At 29.2% G+C, this 7,035-nt stretch overlaps 1 pseudogene; it reads right to left on the bottom strand.

Moving 5' to 3' along the window:
- Positions 1–2,565: 2,565 nt before the first annotated feature.
- On the bottom strand, positions 2,566–4,673 carry LOC107957805 (putative protein NRT1/ PTR FAMILY 2.14; annotated as a pseudogene).
- Positions 4,674–7,035: the final 2,362 nt, after the last annotated feature.

Genomic DNA, 7,035 nt, shown 5'->3' with positions numbered 1-7,035 from the left:
CGAAAACCTATAGATATTTGAACACACAAAATTCAAACCTTCTGTAGTGATAATTAACTTTTTCAAAGTCATCAAATCAGAATCTATTTTCTTGAACTTACGCAAATAAATGCTAAAGTTTATTATGCCATGAAAAATAATTCATTTATGCTTTATTTTAATTTCATGGTTATTCAACATAATAGTATCATAATATTAATTCCATTCATCAATATGTAGAATGGTTTACTTTAAAATATTTAATACGAATGCAAGTATAATTTCAAAAGTTTAAGCCCAGCTTCGAAACAGTTGATTTTTTTTTTTACAAAACATATGATTGTTTTTCTCAATAATATTTTTTTTTCCTAGTTTCCTTGTATAAAAAAAACTAATGGTTTTATTTAACACTAAAAGAAATTTACATCGTGTGAAACACATGATCTGGCACATGACCATGTGTCACATACGATCTAGCACATGGTCGTATGGCGTCGATAGACTAATTTTTGATTTTTTACCATTTGTTATTTTTCAAGTTTTCTGTTACACACCTGATTCAATTTTGATATAAAGGTAACTACGAGACTTCTGGTACTAATAAATGAATAGCAACTATGCAAAGCTTACGTTGGTGGAGGAACACCAATGCCTCTCGATCTTCCCCTAAACGTATCGAATTCATTAGTTAACATAACACTAATTTTCGTACCACAACCTCAAAATTCCAACATCCCAAGCGCCCAACGAACACTTTCAACAAAAGAACTGAATAAAAAATGATAAGACCTTACCTCTACAGATAGAAATCGACCAAACGGAAGTAATAGAATCAAAACCGATTGAAAACGATGGAAAAAGGAGGAAAAAACGCAATAAACAAAAAGAAAAGATGAAGAGCATAACGTGAAAAGAAAGAAAATAAAATAATAATAATGATAAACAAAACAAATGAGAACGTGGGAATAGGGGAAACTATGGTAAAAGGAAATTAAATTAAATTAAAAGAATAAAATAATATATATCCTTTTTTTAATAAAATAATTATAAAAATTAAAATAGACTCAAACTACTCACAACTCCACTATTTAATCTTTATCCAAACAGATTTTTCTTCCGAATTTAAAATAAAAACATAATTCACAATTACACAAATGGGAATTCGAACATAAAACAATAGGCTGAGTTAAAAAACTACCACTAAACCATTAGGCTTATCATTACAAAAATAATATATAAATCAGAAATTCAAAGTTAGGGGTTTAAGGGGAAAAAATAGTAAAAATACAAGGAAAGTAATTCAAACCCAAAACCTTACATACAAACACACCATTTAACCGCTGAACCAAATTAATTCACTTAGCAAAATTTGTACCTACAATACTACATATATGTTATCAAATTTTATGATGCTCTAATCAAATATTTATAAATTCAATTTAAAGGATATAATATAATAATTTCAAGCATATTTAATAACAATAATTTAATCATAAAAAATTCTAATCATCCAAATATCATACATACTATAATTTAATAAAAGAATCTTAGTTTAAAAGAAACTTTAAAGTAATAATATTTTTCATAAAATAATTTTATCAAAAATCAATCAACAAAGGAGGAAAACATATCATGTAAAGATTATATAAATTTCTTTGCATAATGATTACTCATAATGCGCAAGCCTTATTTGAAGATTGAAATAACAATAGTTTTAAAAGGCAGTTGACAACAACTTGAGTAGCAAATTTGAGTGATCGGCTATTGCATTGGTCGTTGCTTGAAAGGGGCAAGGCTTGATGAAAAGGAAATTTTTTTGTGACTTAAGGAGAAAAACAATTAAAAGAGAATCACGCTGATAACGCGTTATAAAATAAATAGACAGAGAATAAAGAACAAAGAAAATGGGAGAGTAAAAGAGAGCGTATTTTATTAATCAATGGGGATATTTACAAAACTTCTTCGTAATCTCTATTTATAGGTATAAGAAGTATAAATGATGGAAATCCACTTAATAAGATATTTATAACAATTTGTAATTTTTTTTACACAATCATAGTTTTTTATTATTTAGATTTGGTTATACTGACACAATTGGTTAGGACTCTGAAGCCATTGAATTATATCGTTCGAATTTTTTGTAATTTTCTCCTTCATTTTTAAAAATCTCTTCTATTACCATATTTAGGGTTTCTTTAGTATTACTTCTAAGAAGCATTTTTGGGACAAAAACATTCCTAAATAAGTTACTTTTTGGGAGAAAAGTGCTTCTCCCAAGCAAAAAATTGGCCACAAAGCATTTTTTTCAGAAACTGACCAATTTTTCTCCTAAAAAATACTTTTGAGAAACATTTCTAAACTAGACCTTATCAATCTGAGCTTGATTCTATTGTCGAAAAATATTTGTATTTCATATCTGAGTCATTGTCGCCATATGAAAAATATTTATAATTAAAATTAAGAGTTATAGATAATTTTAAGTATTGTATCATTAGATTATATATTTATAATGGGTATACCTAATTAAAAATCCTTATAAACAAATAAACCTTGTATGAAATTACATAATTCAACTTCATTTCCCAAAGACTGATGCATCCTGAAAGATTCATTCAACAAGATCAAACTTGAACATCCTTTATTACAAATTCAAGCTAATTTCCCTTTCTTATTTTAAAACATGTGCTCTCTATACAGAACTTCACTCAACATATATAATAATAACCAAGTTTCCAGGCCAAATTTTATCATTCAGTTTATCCTAACACTGCCCCCTGTAATGATACCTTCGAGCGCAGAACATGAAGACGACGAAGTCGAGCAAAGAAATCCCAGCTATCAAGAAATAGAATTTGTCTAATTTGCTTGTGTTTATGTCACCACTCAACCAGCTGCTTCCACTCCTTCCTGTAACATCATTAACAATGGTAATTATCCAGTTGCTTGCGTAACTTGCCAATGAAAACGTCAAATAGATCAGCGAGTTCCCAATGCTTCTCATATGCTCCGGGAACTGTTTGTTGTAAAACTCGATCAGTCCAACGATGCTGAAGATCTCTGCAAAGCCGATAAGGATAAGCTGTGGTGTTAACCACATCACTGACATCGGAGCTACTCCGTCAGGGCCACCATGGGAAAGGGCTGAATTTCTTCTCTTTGTTTCGATGAATCCCGAAACCAACATCGTTAGGATCGAGAAAAGGTTTCCGACTCCGATTCGTTGGAGGACTGTGATCCCACCTTCAAGCTTGGTGATTTTTTCGAGGGCCGGGACCAGGACTCGGTCGTAAAAGGGGAGCCAAACGGCGATGGCGATGAGTGTAATGACACCGACTGAACCGGCGGGAATTTTAATCGTGGAACCGAATTGAAGATCCATTTTTAGGGCTTGGGAGACTGTGAATGTTCCTTGTTGATTCATGGCGAGGAAGCCGAGGATGCTGGTTACCCATATTGGAATGATGTTTAAAAGGCATTTAACATCTTCAACTTGTTGGATAGTGCAGAGCATCCATGGATTCTTACAAGAACCATCTGGGTTCACTTCATCATCGATCACTAGAGCCGCTTTGTTTAAGAACCTGTACTGTGTGGTAAGATGGAGTTCTCTAACGCAAAGCAAGCTTGTCGTCAATGGAGGATCATAGAATTGGCCATCGACTCCATCAACCGCAATATAAAAGCGGCGTTTCTTGTAAGCAGCGACGAACACTTGTGCTACACCGGCGACCACGCTTCCTTTAGGCTTTATGTATACGTAAATTCTGGTTCCAACGAAGAACAAAACAATTGGCAAAGATCATGCAAAGCGTTGGGATCCCAAACCCTAATGCCCAACTAATATCATTCTGGATATAAACCACAACAGTTTGGGTAACCAATAAGACTATAGTTTGAGTAGTGTAGTATAAATTGTAGAAACTGTTGTTTCCTTTCCGGCCTTCTTCGGTTGTTAAATCGAATTGGTCGACGCTGAAAGGAATACTGCAGGGTTTGATTCCGCGGGTGCCGATGGATAACCAACGTAAGCTGACCATCAAAACCCCAAGATGGGCTCCATTGTAGGGTTTGCATTGGCCTTGTTGTAGGTCCTCATCCGCACACGGCGGTGGGCGCAGTGGTGGTAATAAAGCTGTTAACGTCATGATCATCATTCCCTGTCCATCATCAGTTGAAATCATAAGTTATTGAAAAGACTAAACAACTTTCACGTCAACTTTAACGTACCAGGAGTGATGAAAAGGATCCTAAAACAATGGTCCAGAATTTGCCCATGAATGCATCGGAGACATAAGCACCAATAACCGGAGCAAAATTGGAGGCGGCCGACCAACCGTTAAGGATGGTAGCGGCCTCAACCTGGTTCATGTGATATTCCCTTTGCAGGTACACCATGAAATTCGCCATCAATCCGTACGATGCTAATCTCTCGAACGTTTCATTTCCTGCACGCAGAAAACAACAATCAGCGGTCAAGGATTTAAACAACGGTTACAAATACATTTGAATGTAATAATAGCAAAATAAAAAAATAAAAATCACCTAATACGAAAGGAATAGCTCTCCATCCCGCAGGCCTTCTTTGGTTCAAAGTAGTATCCATTAAATCAGAAGTGACATTTTCTTCATCTGAGAGTGGAAAACAATTGCAAGTTTCAGAACGTTTTTTGCCTTTTTTGCCCGCCATTTTTTTCGATGAGAAACTCCGACTCTATAATGGGTGTATGTAAATATAAGATATAAATTGTTTTAAAAAGAAATAGGATAAAGTCTTTAAAAGCTTACTGATTCAGGAGGGACAAAATCTGATTTAGTTTGATTTTATTCACGCACCTGGTGAAAACTCTACTTTAATTTGGATTTTTTTGGATTTGCTTAATGCATTCAATTGTAGTACCAAATCCTTTTCCATTTTGGTGTATTATACTGTATTGCTTTCAGTTAATATACATTTTGGCATAATTACGTGAAAATCATCAAATTATTCAGTTTGTTTTTTCTTATAACTAGAAATGAAAACACTAAAAAGTCAAAATTTAATAATTGAGTGATTATTTTGTAATTTTTCTTAGTTGGAAGATGAAAATAAAAAATTTACTAATAGTTGAAAAATCATTGTTGTAGGTGGCCAAAAAAGAAAAAAAACACCTAATGTAGTGTACCCTTACACATAACTATTTTAAAAAATAATTATATTTTGAAAGAAAATTAAATTAAAACTTAATAAAAATTAGCCTTTAAACAATATTTTCTAAATTAGATCGATAGTCACCAGTTCATCGGTCCAAATAAAAACTCTTAAATATTTAAAAAATATTTTTAAAAAATTCGATTCCACTAAATTTTTAACTGATTTGTACCGTTCTCAATTTGATTGGTTTAAAACCACTTTCTAAATTAGTATCATAACCAATCTAATCCGCAAACAACATTGATTTTAATTGAATAATAATGAATAACGTGTTTGTTTATTAAAATTTAAAAATCTTAAATACCTTTATTGTAAATTTGAAATTGTTTTTTAATATATTTTATTGAGTTTGTATTTTAATTGGTGATAGTAAAATCAATTAGTCACGTTATAATAATATAAATAGATAAATATATCTTTAGAATTTAGCTCTATACACCGACAATCAACAATATAATTTAATTTTAAATACTTAATATCCAAAACTAAAAAAATATCAAACAAGAAAATAAATATACCAATCTCAATAAATTCATATTTATTATGGTGGAACTTAAAAGATTTCATTTTGGAAATTTTAAATTAATCAAAATGAGAATGTAAAAAGAAAATCATAATTGGTAGATACTTGGATTTCCAAGTAATGATTTATCTTAAAAATAGTAAATAGTGAATGTATATTAATTAACGAGTATCTAATAAAATCTCATTTCTCAATTATATGATTGACTTGTTGACCTGAAATCCTCCATATTAAGTACCAAATTTAATTAATATTTTTGCCAACTTTACAACTACTTGTGTTGTATTTATTTTTTTAATTCATTAAAAATGATATTTTTAAAATTTTAAAATATCGATTCATCTAATTATAATAAAAATCGATTAATCTTAAAAAATAAATAAGAGAGCAAAATAATATTTTTAAAATAATGAAAATGAAAAAAAGCAAAACCAACTTATAGTAAAAATATTAAGTAAATAGATAAAATAACTTGTCATTCAAATATAAGTCAAAATTGTATTTACAAAGAATCACTATTTTAGTACTCGGTTGATTTTGACATAATATTTCGAAAACATTTGTTTCATAGAAAATGATGAAAATGTTTTTTACATTTTCCTCTTTATTTCATGGAAAACAATTTAGTCAACAGAAAATGAATTACAGGTCAATAAAAAATAAATCTTTTTTTTCCAATAAAATGACTTACCTTTTAAAAAATATAATTACTTTTTTTATATAAAAATTAATTGTATTCAAGCCTAATATTATTATAATAATTTTTAAATTTAAATTTAAATTTAAAAAATATTTAATATATTAAAATATTAATATAAAATATTATAATTTTAAATATTATTAAACATACATATTTAATTATTTTCAATAATTTATTAATTTATTAATATAATTAATATAATTTATTAAAATAATAAATTATTTAATATTAAATTTTCATTTTAATAATAAATTTTAAAAATAATAATTTTCAAGTTTAAATAATATTCTTCATATATTGTTGAAAAATATTTAATATTTTAATGGTAAATATATATTACAATTATAAATATATTAATAATAAATGTTTTATAGTACAAATGTTAAAATATGCTATAAGCCCATGTACTCGTCATAAATTTGGAATTTAGCCCCTGTACTTTTGTTTTGAGGAATTTTGTCATTTTACTTTTCAATTTTCAAAATTCAGGTTCAATTATTAACAATGTTAAATTTTTTTGTTAACTTTGTTGATGTGACATCTTTAAATAAAAAACCTCACTTGCTAGCCACGTAACTAAAAATGACATTGTAATGAGCCTAAATTTAATAACAATAATTTTAATAAGTGTTAACAGTTGAA

The sequence above is a fragment of the Gossypium hirsutum genome, chromosome A05, assembly GCF_007990345.1.
Source record: "Gossypium hirsutum isolate 1008001.06 chromosome A05, Gossypium_hirsutum_v2.1, whole genome shotgun sequence".
In the NCBI taxonomy this organism is placed as follows: domain Eukaryota; kingdom Viridiplantae; phylum Streptophyta; class Magnoliopsida; order Malvales; family Malvaceae; genus Gossypium; species Gossypium hirsutum.
The sequence above is the reverse complement of the archived record's forward strand: the minus strand, read 5'-3'. Positions and strand labels throughout refer to the sequence as shown.